Genomic DNA, 15,213 nt, shown 5'->3' on the forward strand with positions numbered 1-15,213 from the left:
CTTTTCCGGATCTATTTTGACAATAGAGTAATAACCGTAAAATCTAAGTTTAATCAAGTCTTGTGAGGGTGTCCCCAGCAGGGATCTATCTTGAGACCACTTGTCTTGAACATGGTCCTCCAGCAGTGGATTTCTAGAACCTTTGAAAATGTTAAGATTATAGCCTACGCCGATGATCTGACTATCCTCGTCAGTGGCAATACTCGGTCTGAGCTGGAATCTGTTGCCAATCTGTTGTACAGTTCAGGATCTATATGAATGGACTCTTCTTAACAAGCTAAAGATTAGCCCTGAGAAGTCAAATATGATGGTATTCAGAGCAAATTTAAATATCTCTCATCCTCCTCAAGTTAAAATCAATAATTTTTGTCTTTCTTTTGTCACAAAAACTAAAATCTTTGGAGTAACAACAGACCGAAAGCTAAATTTTATGACACATGTTACTAACTTGACAGTTAAAATCAAGAACTTCACTAGAGGGTTAACAAGAATTAAGAGCTGAGTGGGGGCTCTCGAGAAGGACTTTAAAAATTTATTATAATGCAGTATTTATCCCAATGGCCACCTACACTGCTGGCCCCTGGTTTCACAGAGCATTAATTGTGGGAATTAGAAACAAGTTATATTCTTTGCAGAGAACAATTTTATTATCCATAGTTAGAGCATGTCATACAGTGTCGACCCCTGCCTTACAAGTCTTAGCTGGAGTTTTGCCCTTAGACCTACATTTGATCTTTAAAGGATTATCTTACAGGTTAAAGAAGCAAATCCCAACAGAGTTTATGGGAATCACTATTGACTGTCAGCAGGATATCAAGCGTGAAAAAAGGAGACCCTGGAATGCATGAGTGGCAGACCCGCTGGGACACAACCTCTTTGGGATTGGTGACAAGATGCTTCTTCCCAGAAGCGACTTTTCTTCATGATAAAAAAGTAGTCATGGCTTTCCATCGATCTGTACAAGTCTTACTTGACCACAGGACACAGATCATTAAATCAGCGACTCTTCAGGTCAAGTTGGCTACCACAGATTTATGTCTTTGTGGTGAGCCAGAGTTGGGATCATGTACTGTATTCATGTTCTAACTACGAGGATCAGAGAAGAACTCGCAAATTGTGTTCTACGGCCTGGCCACAAAACTTTGCTTATTCAGAATGCTGAGATTTATCAGGCATTTCAAACTTTTGCCAGAGAAGTTTTTGAGAAAAGACAGCAGCTGGTATCTACAGTTTCATCTTCTGGATCATCACTACCTCATAATTGTTCTCATGGTCTTGAAATGGGACCTCAATTAGGGTCTCATTTGATACTGATTGTTACCTCATTTGTCTTAATTTTGTATATAAATGTATAACTGAACAAAAAAATAAAATAAAATAATTTCTTTCCCCTCCGGAGTGGGCCCCCAGAGGGATCTGGCCCACCTTTTGGCTATATCAGGGTCAGTGTCTCAAATGTGTGTCTTGGGATTTTGATACGTGCAAAAAACAGTTTACAGCCGACGGATTAATGAGTACGGTAGTGTATATCAGGGGTCGGCAAACTACGGGCCAAATCCGGCCCGCCCCCTCTTTTTAATCCAGCCCACGGGTTAATATTGTTTTTTACATGAAAAAAATTAAAAATAAATCTAATTATGCACTGCAATAGCCGAGTTGAGAATAATGACCGCACGTGGCACTACTGGCGTCGCATTCTGTCATCTACCGTAGAACAAGTGTTGCCAGCATTTCTCTCAGTTTTGCTTTAGCAGCGCACGTGGTATTGTGTGTCATGGTGCTCTGCAATCTTTTTTTTCCTTTTATTTATTATCCACCGTTTCCACGTCACCCTCAAGACCAAATATGAAGAGAAAAGTAGACTTCGAATGTCGTGCTTTTAAAGCTGAATGGAGTGTGAATTATTTTGTCATAGAAATAAATGACAAAGTATCATGTTTATTATGTAATGACACAAAGCTGTGCGAAAAAAAAAAAGAGTACAATATACATCGTCATTACCAAAGTAAGCACGCAGCACAATATTCAAAACTCACAGAAAATCAACGGAAGCTAAAATTGGCAAGTTTAAAACGTAATGCATCATCACAATGCAATTTATTCGTTAATGATAATGAAGCAGTAACTAAAGTAAGCTTACGAATAGCTCATTTATTAGCCAAGAAAGGGAAACCATTTACCAATGGTGAATTAATTAAATCATGTTTGCTTGTGGTAGCCGAAGAAATGTGTTCAGAGAAAATGGATTTGTTTCGATCTGTCAGTCTTTCGGCAAGAAGAGTTCAGGACATCGGGAGCCACATCAAGAGTTAATTAAAAGACAAGGCAAAAAATTTCAAGTGGTTTTCGTTGGTTCTTAATTACTGATACTGCCCAATTGTTGCTGTTTATTCGAGGAGTCAATACTGAGTTTGAGGTTATTGAAAAATTAACTTCTATGAATAGTCTGCATGGAACAACAGGCAAAGATATCTTCAATGAAGTCGAGAAAACACTAACACAGTACAATTTGCAATGGAATCAGTTAAAATGTGTCACAACTGATGGTGGTAAAAATATGTGTGGAACGGGGAAAGGATTAGTTGGACACATTTTTAAGGCTTGTGAAGAAGCAAAACCTCCGGTAATTCATTGTATTATTCACCAGCAGGCTCTTTGTGGGAAACACCTCAATCTGTCATGTGTTCTTGAACCAGTTGTGTCAGCGGTTAACTTTATTCGCTCTCGTGGACTTAACCATCGTCAGTTTTGTGATTTTTTATTAGAGATTGAAGGCGAATATCCTGATTTGCCCTACTATACAGCAGTTCGATGGCTCAGCAATGGAAAAGTTTTATTGAGATTTTTTGAACTCAGAGATAGAAATTTTTCTAAATGAGAAAAACTGCCCACAACCACTATTATCTAACAATGAATGGCTATGGAAATTAGCATTTGCTACAGACATCGTGGGATATCTTAACAAATTTAACTTAAAATTACTGGGGAAAACAGTGCTCATATGTGAAACGTATTCTATCGTAAAGTCATATCGTCAAAAATTTGCACTGTTTGAAACACAAATCACATTAACCAAGTTTGACCATTTTCCAAGCTGTAAAAAATTTCAAATATTAGCGAAATCCCCATTCCCAAAAAAATTTGCGGCGGATATATTTTCTGAACTTAAACTACAGTTACAACAGCATTTTTCGGATCTTGATGCAAGTGCAAAAGATATTTCCATATTTCAAAATCCATTTGGCTAAGTGTGGACAACGTTGGGCCCCAGCAGGGGTCTAGCGGCTAAATGGCCAGAAGAACAACGATACACAACACTACACTTACAAAATCCATACACTTTTAAATCTCTGGCCTTTACAGTGAACTGTTACACCTACAATGAAAGCAACGCGGAGTTGGGCCCGTGCCGCTAGACACGAATACACTTTACACTTAATCCATTTGGCTGTACAATTGAGGAGCTTCCATCAGCCCTTCAATTGGAAGTGATTGATCTGCAAAAGGTTAGGTTTAAAGAAATGGATCTAACCCAGTTCTATAAATACGGTCAATTAAACTCATATGCAGGGGGATTTATATCTGTATTTGGGAGTACTTACCAATGTGAAAAGACATTTTCGAAAATTAAATATGTAAAATCGCAGTACAGATCATTATTAACGGATGACCATTTGCATACAACTTTAATGATAGTAAGTACTACTAACTTCGAACTCCAGTATGATGAAATACTATATCAGAAAAAACAATTACATTCATCGCATTAGTACAAAATTTAACCAGTTCTATAATACGTTTATAAATGGAAATATTTTATTCATTTTTTGTAAGTTTCAGCATGGGTATAAATATTATGTAAAATATCACTTCCTAATAAAAAGATTTTGAACCTGGTTTTTTTTTTTTTTTTTTGTTGCTCTATGAGTAGAATTACCCATGTAAATATCTTCGAGCTTGCTACCTGGCCCGCCGAGCCTAAAAATTTTACTTTTTCTTGCCCTTTACAAAAAAAGTTTGCCGACCCCTGGTGTATATGGCACGGGCGCGACAAAAACGCTATGGGACTTGGGTGTGTCGTCTGCCTTGGACGTGTACATATAAGTTTATATATATGAAATTTGACAGCCGTATACTTTGTGTGCAGAATTTTATTTAAGCTGAATGCCACAAGTAAATTTTATAAGTAACGGATGTCAAAATTCACAAAGAATTTACGTTAAGAAATTCGGCCAACATCAAGATCACAGAATGGCCGTGCAAAGGGGAAGGGGGTTACGGTTGGGTAGCTCCTATGCAGAGACAGTTTCTTAAATAGCATAACATGGCTATAACAAAAGAATGTGATACCCCCCCCCCGCGCCACGAACCGACAACACAGGAAAGCCGCCCACACTACTGCGTGCTTCCGATTACAGACATAAATTACTAACACAAATCAGCTAAAATTAATATGCATGTTGTCTTAAAATGCTCAAAAATAAATTTAAGATAATTAAATCTTAGTTTACTAACTCTGTAAAAAAAAACTGATGACAGACATGTGACCAGTAGCTAAACGGAAATTTTTACCAAATGGAACTTATGAAACTATCCTATTTTTATAATCAAGTACAGGTAGTTCGACTTTACGAGTTAATTCGTTCCTAGCGCGCGCTCGTAAAGCGGGAATTTATTTCACATAGACATAAGGTTAAAAATAGCGGTTATGTTCTCAACAATGAAATTAGTTAGCTAATTAGTTTATGTTTAAACAATGATTGATTTATCCAAAGAAATGAAAACTTAGCCTATAAAATCAAGCAAATTATAATAAAAGAGAAATTATTTACGACTTACAAATGTTAAAGAATGTTTATTCTTCATCAGGAGTTGGTAACTAATACAATTTACAAACCACTCTCACGACCTTTTATATGGCCATCACACGCTCTTGACCTTAAAAATGACATTTTAAAGAGATAAATAGCTTAGTTATACAGAGAAAATTTCAACATCCGAGAACTTGAAACGAATTACCAAAAAAAGTGTTATTGAGTTCACATTACGATATTTTAGCGATACGATCCTCTGAAACGGATTAATATCGTAAAGCTCGGTACACTGTATTGTATAACTACGCACGTGGTTTGAAATGCGGTATTTATGAGTGTTTAACATTCAATTTTTCCAATTAATGTTCATATTTTCGATTTTGTTGATACTTGGGGGGGAAAAAACCCGAGAACTGCCTGTACTATACGAACATATTACCGATACGTGTGAAGAACTGGAGTAGAATTCCAGTGATCTCGAGTTCATTCCGAGCCCTAGATATGACTTTTGTATATATTCTACATTTATGAATTTTTAAATAGGTATTAGTACTGTTATCTTTTGTATTCTACTATTATTTCAGGACTTGTACATGGGTGTTAAAGTTAAGGGTAGCTACACTACTGCGTAACACCCATGTACAAGCTACCCTTTTTCGGGCCCGGAAGCAGAGAAAATGTTCGGGGCCCTACTTAATGGTTTTTGCAAACAGAGGATACAGCAAAATACTCCAGGTTCCTGAAGGGCCCGGAGGCAATTGCCTTGCCTGCCTAGATGGTAGCTATGCCACTGGTGTTACGCCCACGGTTACTAACAGTCCTACCAATTTCTGTTAATTTTATTTGGCCATCGATATTTAAAAAGCATGGATCTTTTAATGCGTACCCATATCCTCATACGTTACTCTACGACTACGGCCGGCACAAAAATAAGCAAACGAATAATTAACTCAATTTTATTTTTTTAGAAAGAATTAATACGGGTAAACTGGTCAACTGCAACACTTTAAATTTCCCGCCTGCCTTAGTTACTACAACAGTCAAGAGATGACTTAGAAATGCACCACCGTGTTGTAAATGGAAGGATTTTGTTTTCACTTGCGCATTTGTGGCTTAATAATAATAATAACATAGAGTTACACACACATGGTCTATAAATGTTTTGGCAGCAAAAAAAAAAAATTCCGTTTACACTCTGGGATCGGTAACATAAGGTTAAGAGGAGTCTACAAAAGCATTATCGTATTTTGTGGTGTCAAGCAGCATGAGTACTTAAAATTGACCACTCGGCTAGAGTTATGCCTACATTTTGTCAGTAAAACATCATAGGAAGTTGTAATATTTCAAACGGGGACATTTGTGCGAGTAACACAGAAATTTCTTGGGAGGACCTAAAGACACATTCTTTTCAAACAAAGAGAACCGAATCGAGATTTAAAAGAAGATGAATTGATAATTTTGTAAAGCAGAAGAAGATCATTTAGCTAACAGTTTCCACTCCATATCGACAGACTGGAACGCGAACAACACCTCGTTTAAATTAAGAACGCTTACATAATTCTGAAAGAAAAAAGAGAAAGAGGGGGTTATTCCCATTGCTAACTGCCCCTTACCTCGTATTCACCATAACCTTTGAAACTTTAACAGGGCCGGCCGAACAAAAGCGGGGCCCGGTGCAAAGTTGACTTGCGGGGCCTTGATATAAATTCGTACAACAAAATAATTTATTGCATTTTGATATTTATTACATTGCACAAATTGGTTTAGTAAGGATTACATGAAAATGATAAATAATTAAATTATTTTAATAAACTTAACATTTCAATCACAAAAAAATCTTTAATAAATCAAATAAGAAAAATAATTGCTTCATATACTTACAAAATACAATTTGGTATGCGACTTCATCGAATAATGTCACAATATGTGATTTTTGTTTCATTTTCTTACATGTTTTATAACAAATTCGTTGATAATATCATCATAATTTAGTTTTTTGGCTATTTCGGATTCGATAGATAAAAATGGCTGAGGAGGTAAATCTCTTTCTTAACTAATGCTAGATCAAGTAATTTTTTATTATTTTCAATCTTGAGAAGGATCTTTCTGCAGATGCGACGGTAATTGATAAGGTTAATATAATTTTCAGAACAGTAACAAAATTTGGATACAATTCAAATAAATTATTTTTTAGTAAATATTGTGATCCTGGAAGGCAAAACAAGACGGCAAATTTTGATTTCATTAAATAAATCAATGCAATCAACATCGTCTTGCAAGGTAGCATCTAAGTCTTTGCAACATTTAAGATCGTTTTCAGTCAGTTTTTGAATATTATCCGAATTATATAAAAAACCATATGTCTCATGTTCGTGATAAATTTCGAATCTTTTCTTAAAAGAAATAATCGCACTATCGATTATGACTAGAAAAGATTGAATTCTGAAATATTCTTCGCCTGATGAAATAGGCTGATCGGTTCCTTCATAACAAAATTGCTTTGTTTTTCGTCCAGTTCTTTGATTCTTAAATTCAGATATCACTTGTAATTCTTCAGCTATTTCCTTTGCAGTTATTAAAGAAGATTTGAATCCCGATTCACGATACTGTTCAAAAAAAATTAAAGGCCTTTTAAATGTGAATTTGCAGTACCGATATCTATATTTGAATTTAAAATATCTTGCTCACAATATTTACTTCATTCAGTATGTCATACCAAATGACCAAACTTAATAAAAATTCAAATGAAGTAAGTTTATTTTCATTGATTGGATTTCGTTTTCATGTCACTGGTATGTTCATAAAGGTATTTCAAAGCTAGAGAAAATTGTGGTACTTGGTATCTCATCACACATTTCACACTTTCGAGGTGACGTTCCCACCTCGTTGCTGACAGTGGTTTTGGAGTAAGATGTTTGGCATACTCTTTTAATATATCCCAGCGTATCACAGAACTTGCAAAAATATTATATATGCTTTGTAAAGTCCCACAAAATGAATTTGCAAGAGAAGATAATTTTGAAATGTCTCCAAGAACTAAATTCAAATTATGACTTCAGCAGGGCATATACTGTGCTTTGGAATTCTTTTGCAGGATAAGTGCTTTGGTCAAACCAGTATTATTAACTTAAAATTTTCTCAGAAGAAAATTTAAGTCGACTTTTTGAATAATTTCGAATTCACTCGATCTCTCGAAGGTAGAAAGCGAAAAAGGGCCAAGAAAACCTAGTCGGTGGTATATATAGCCTTTAGAGTACGATAACTATGCAAACGCTGGCAACATATAATCGTACATCTGAGTGACTTGTAAGGAGAGATATTTTAAATATATCTGAAAGAAAATATATTTTTCCGTGTTCTTTGGAGAATTTTTGGCGGGCTTTTAGATATGTTAATAACATGATTATTGACATTTTATTTCTTATGTATATTAAAAATATGGCCATTTTATGGCGATGTCGCTAGATTTTGCGACAGTATTAAAACAAAAAAAAAAAAAAAATGAAACCATTTTTATTTTGCAAATTCAGTCAGCGGCGCGGGGTTTTGTGCGCTCGCACCCCCTCGGGCCGGCTCTGAACTTTAAGTATCTCAGCATATACGTTCATTCTTTTATTGGTAGTCACCAATTCAGTTTTAATTCTAAAATGCACTCTCTCAATTACACTGCATTTATTCACTTTACACCAGTCTTGATAAAAATAAATAAATAATTGGATTCACTATTCTCTTATTTAAATATTCTCTTTGGCAGGGTCGTATTCAGGGAAGAGCAGAGGAACATACATCTCCCCTTAACAATGCATATAAGTGTTCCTAAGTCTTTAAAAAAAAAAAAAAAAAAAACACCTCAAAAACCTGGTCGTCATGTCCAACCCCCCCCCCCCCCCACCTTTACGATGATACCTGGATACGACAGTGCTCTTTGGTATATGTTTCTCTTTACAGAATTCTGTAAAGAGAAACATATACCAAACATATACAAAGCTATTGTATATACAAAGCTGTAATTGTCATTTATCTCTTGTCGCTGTAGCGAATCTTCAAATCCATTCTCTTAAAAGTGGAAAAAATATAAATCTGAAATCATGTCATTGTTCGACTTCAGAATGCTCACTACAATGAGAAATTAGCTTCGAATTTTACTCACCCATTGGAATATACTGCATAGGCTGCCTTCCTTTTACACCAATATCGATACGCACTGTTATGTTCTTACCGTTGTATCAGACTGCTGAGTATAACCCTGGACTGATTCTTAGTCGCTGACTTAGGATGTCCTCTTTGCTGAACGTGCATTTGGATAAACAAGTAACCTCATTTGATAGGGGGATGATTACTGCCCCAAGGAATACAACTCAGGGCAGTTCTGTATTGGAGGGTTTTAACGGGGTCGGTTGGCACAAGTTCCAAAAACGGCAGATTCCCAGAATTCGAACCCTTGCAATAATCGGATTTCTTACTGTAGAGGTTACTTGAAAGACAGCGGTGTATCAATACGATAACACTGGTTTGAATGTCACGTGTCCAGCTTTATTCGTTGGGGAGGGAGGAGGGGTTCTGAGGCCATGCCACTATTCATTTCATGAGTTTTAATGATTTCATGCTATATTTTTAAGAAAATCTTATCTGAACATATTTGCCCGAATTTTTTTTTACGGCGAAATACTAATTATATTCAAGGATTGTGAAGTCAATAAGTATTAGTTAGTAATGATTTCGATATCCTTCCCAGGATATATTATAACAGTGGGAATTTCTAGTGATTTTTACTATTTTAATTTTTCTCCCCCACTATTACTCATTTATGAAGCAGTGGTTTCCAACGTGAGTCGACGCCTCCGTATCCAGGTGGCAACGGAGGAGCCGTTGGGGAGGGAGGAAGGGGGTTCTGAGTCCATGCCACTATTCATTTCATGAGTTTTAATGATTTCATGCTATATTTTTAAGAAAATCTTATCTGAACATATTTGCCATTTTTTTTTTTACTGCGAAATACTAAATATATTCAAGGATTGTGAAGTCAATAAGTATTAGTTAGTAATGATTTCGATATCCTTCCCAGGATATATTATAACAGTGGGAATTTCTAGTGATTTTTACTATTTTAATTTTTCTCCCCCACTATTACTCATTTATGAAGCAGTGGTTTCCAACGTGAGTCGACGCCTCCATATCCAGGTGGCAACGGAGGAGCCGTTGGGGAGGGAGGAAGGGAGTTCTGAGTCCATGCCACTATTCATTTCATGAGTTTTAATGATTTCATGCCATATTTTTAAGAAAATCTTATCTGAACATATTTGCCCGAATTTTTTTTTTACTGCGAAATACTAAATATATTCAAGGATTGTGAAGTCAATAAGTATTAGTTAGTAATGATTTCGATATCCTTCCCAGGATATATTATAACAGTGGGAATTTCTAGTGATTTTTTTACTATTTTAATTTTTCTCCCCCACTATTACTCATTTATGAAGCAGTGGTTTCCAACGTGAGTCGGCGCCTCCGTATCCAGGTGGCAACGGAGGAGCCGTTGGGGAGGGAGGAAGGGGGTTCTGAGTCCATGCCACTATTCATTTCATGAGTTTTAATGATTTCATGCTATATTTTTAAGAAAATCTTATCTGAACATATTTGCCCGATTTTTTTTTTTTTACTGCAAAATACTAAATATATTCAAGGATTGTGTAGTCAATAAGTATTAGTTAGTAATGATTTCGATATCCTTCCCAGGATATATTATAACAGTGGGAATTTCTAGTGATTTTTACTATTTTAATTTTTCTCCCTCACTATTACTCATTTATGAAGCAGTGGTTCGTAAGTTCGTAAGACGTGAGTCGGCGCCTCCGTATCCAGGTGGGAAGGTGCAGCATTGCGTAGCACACGCTTCTTGATTAGACCGGGGTTCGAGCCCGTCACCACCAAATACGGATGATGCAGAAAGGTCAGGGAATGACCACCGCATATCTCGGAGCAATATGGCCTTAGTTGCTAATGCTCCTATAAAAAAAAAAATAATAAAATAAAATAACTAACCAACGTGAGTGCCGCGAGATTAAGGAAAACTCCACTGAGTTCAACAGCAATTAACTTCTCAGGTATGTCGCTATAGCATCGTTTAACTACGTATGTGAATCTAGTGACAAAGGTTGAGACCCGCCACAAAAGGCTGATTAAAAGAACTGGTAATGGAACATGTCAGTAGAATCAAGATTTAGTTTAGTGACCTTCATTCACACCCTTTTATCACCATTGCTATATCAGCAGTTTTTCGCTAATTCTAAAGAATTTAAGTCATTTGGCTGCAAATTTTCAGGCAAGCAAAGTATAATCCTCCCCTCTCAACATACACCACCAAACCAAAACAACGCCTGCCAACGGCAATCTCACCGATTAGCTAACTATGATGCAAACAAATCCATCACATTATCAGTAACAAATACCTTGGCGTTATTTATGATCACATGTGATCATTAAAATTCAAAATGAGCGGCAGGTATGCTTTGCAGACATTAATAAATAATAAAAAAAAAACAAAAAAAAAAGTATATAATATAATCAGCTATGCCTTTTAATAGCTACTCTATTAAATCCAATTTTATAATGACAACAAATAATCTACAAAGCAATACATCATTACCATCGTGGAACCAACATATTTACTTAAGAAAAGAAAGTGGAATGATAGATAATTTTAGATAAATTACCTATTTATCTAAATAACAATAAAATTCCATACCCATCTAATTGTCAGGCTTACATTGTTAGCCAGTAATATTCCTAAAGTTTATTTATTTTTATTTATTATTATTGCCTTTGATTTGTTTTAAGTGCTGTCTCCAGGGTTCGCTTATATGCCACTGTAGCATCTGAAAAGGTCAATGCCGGAAAGTGTATGTATGTAGGCGTACAAGTATGCGTTTTGTTATGTTGAGTGCCGGCACCTGGCGACTTTGGGAGACACCTGAATAAATAAATAAATTTTCAGTTTATACTCCGGCGCGACAACCAAGCAGTAAGGTTAATAATAAATCGTCAATACAAATATTTATCGTATTTAGTAGTCACGGGCTTGAACCCCGGTCACTCAAGGAACGCGTGCTATGCACTCGGCTACGTCAGACCTGGTTCCCCTGCTCCCCAACCTTGGTCACGTGGAGGCGCGATAGGGTACACTTTCTAGCTGAGACTCTTACTGGGGCTATCAGGCAAGCCTTGGAGCCCAAGGTGTTCAGGGAAAGGAAGTGGGGACAAGAATGAGGATTGGAAAGTTGGACAGAAGATAAGGGGAAGAAGAGATAGACAGCCCCTGAAATAGAAGTTTACAATAGTTTATAGGGAAAAAAAAATAAGTAAACAATAATAATACCAAAAAAGTACCTGTATACAATGTTTACTATTAGCTAAGTGAGTACGATCACCACTCCGGAAACTTAATCAGAAAAACCAAAACTACAAATAACACTCCATTAGATCAACTAACACCATTTCAAAAATATTACTATTAGGCCACAGCAACCAGACATCTGTCCAGTCATTATACAGGACTCACCTACTTTGCCCCTTAATAACACTGATTATCTGATCCTACACTACCAGATTTCAGCATTAAACTCAGAAGGCAAATGTAGTGTACCTACATAGATAGCACACCTTGTCAGTGTTTTACAATTCAATATCATATTTACAACATGCATAGCCAACTTTTCCTCTGTACACAAAACCGCCATCAATATCCTGATAGTTTGGTCTTGGCGCATTATAGCCTTAGTTGCCAATGCGCCAATAAAATCCAAATCAAACCAATATCCTGATAGTCTTTACGAGTCACATCTTGACAGGAGCCACACTCTGCTCGAGAACCACTAACACAGCCAACAGACAACCTCTATTAAATCCAATTTTATATTCACAAATAATCTACAAAACAATACATCATTACCATCGCGGAACCAACATATTTACTTAAAAGAAAACTAAGGACTTATTTACAGAAAACATATTTTAACAAAGTATAATAGTTCTTGTCCTAGAACACAAACTCTGGATTACTTGGCATTACCCTTTACAGATCAACTCCAATTAGTTTCTTCCTACGCACAAACAGTTTATCAGCAACATTAGAGAAGGCTAGGAAATTGTCTTTGTCACTGAAAAAACGTGGTAGGTCATCATTGTACACTTCTGTAAGAAGCTGTAAATTATTTCTTAAGTCTATACAGGGTGTCTCAAAAATATTGGTACAAACGTTTAGGGGAGGTAGGTAACATCTAAAGGAATGTGAATCGCATAGGAACCCATAACCGGAAACGTCACCGTAAGTCGGTAGACGGCGCTATTCATCAGTTCGAGAGAGGGAAAATTTCTGGTTTACTCATTCAAGCAGTAGTAGCCGCACGAAGAGCATGCATCGATATACGAACTGTGAGCTGGCAGACATGCACCTAGTGTGTGGATTAGCAGAGGGCAATGGACGAGCCGCTCAACGAATTTATGGAGAACGCTTCCCAGACAGAAATATACCGGACCACCGTTTGTTTGCGCGTGTGCATCAAAATTTGTGCGATTATGGATCATTTAGAGGTACAGAAGTAGTGCGGGCAGACCACGTTCGACGCGAACTCCCGCCATGGAAAAAAAGTGTGTTGAATGCCATCCAGAATAATTCTACTACCAGCACACGTGCCGTTGCCTCTGGTTTAAGAGTGTCTCGTTGCAGTGTACAGCGTGTCTGGCACGACGACGACGATTCCTTACACCCCTGTCATCTCCAAAGGGTTCAGTTACTGTTCCTCCAAGATAATCCTGCACGTGTGGCTTTTGCGCAGTGGTTTCTCCAAGAAAGTGTTCAAGATTTGAATTTTCCAGCCTATGTTTTGTTCACGGATGAGGCTTATTTCACTCGGGAAGGCTTACTCAATGAGCACAATACTCTTGTGTGGGCTCACGACAACCCACACGGTGTGCGCCCCCATGCGGCACAACATCGCTTCGCAATAAATGTGTCGGCAGGTATGGTCGGTGACTGCTTAGTCGGCCCATACCTGTTGCCATCCCGCATGATATCGGATCTTTCTTGAACAAGTTCTACCAGGGTTACTTGACTATGTTCCAGCAAATGTGAGACGCAACATTTGGTTTCAACATGACGGGGCACCTGCCCATTATAGGTGTGTTCGTGACCATTGGAACAGGCGTTTGGGCGTCGATGGATCGGCCGTGGTGGACCCGTTGCCTGGCCCCCACGCTCACCTGATTTATCGAGCCTTGATTTCTTTCTGTGGGGGAACCCTAAAATCTATCGTATATGAATCGCCTGTGGAGACGGAAATGGATCTCGTGGCGAGACTTGTCTGCGCTGCTGCTACTGTCAAAGAAACTCCAGGTGTGTTCGACCGTGTCTGCCAATTAATGCTGCGTCAGTGTCACGCATGCATCGCGTCTCATGGTGGAACCTTCGAGCATCTGTTGTAACATCATGAAATGCATCCATCTCTTACTCCACTGTTAATATTATGTCAAATAAATGCTTGCCACTAATTACTGTCTTGTGTCATTTCTGCTTCTTGTGCCTCTGCTACTACTTTCCCGTGATGTTTCCGGTTATGGGTTCCTATGCGATTCACATTCCTTTAGATGTTACCTACCTTCCCTAAACGTTTGTACCAACATTTTTGAGACACCCTGTATAGATATAACAGTCAAATATTAAATGCTCCATGGTCTCAGGAGCACCACACTTACATAATGGAGAGATAGCCAACCCCAGAGTGAACAATTTGGAGTTCAAGATTCGGTATAAGGAAGCAGTCAGGCTTCAAGAACAGCGATCCAGCATCAGGGCACAGCATAACTAATTAACATAGAGTTAAAAATAAAACACTTAGAATAACAGATATACACGAGCGCAAAAAAAAAAAAGAACATGACTTCACATACCAGGCCACCTAGCGGAGCTGGTTCTGAAGTACAATACTGTACTGTATAATGCAGTGTTTCTCAATCTTTTTACTCTCGTGGCACATTTTCCAAAGAAGAAAAATTTCGCGGCACACCTACGTAGTCATAGAAGAAGAAATTTCTAAATTAAATAAATAGAATGAAAAATAATATTAACATTTTTTTTTATTTATACTTATATCATTTCTGTGTTATGCAAACAATTCTTACAACCAAAATAAAATATAAAAATTATTAAATAAATAATTACAAAAAGAAAATATGTACGCCTTCAGCAAAGCTTTAAATTATTCAAATATTTGATAGAGATCAAATGAATTTTTATTTAAAAAATTATAGTCAATGTGAAATATATGATTGACGATGTTTTGTTATTTCTGCTATATCAGGTCTTATTTCAGACAGAGTAACTCGCAGGTCATCTTCGACATTTTCC

Source organism: Mastigoproctus giganteus, chromosome 3 (genome assembly GCF_048544385.1).
Source record: "Mastigoproctus giganteus isolate SK-2022 chromosome 3, ASM4854438v1, whole genome shotgun sequence".
NCBI lineage: Eukaryota > Metazoa > Arthropoda > Arachnida > Uropygi > Thelyphonidae > Mastigoproctus > Mastigoproctus giganteus.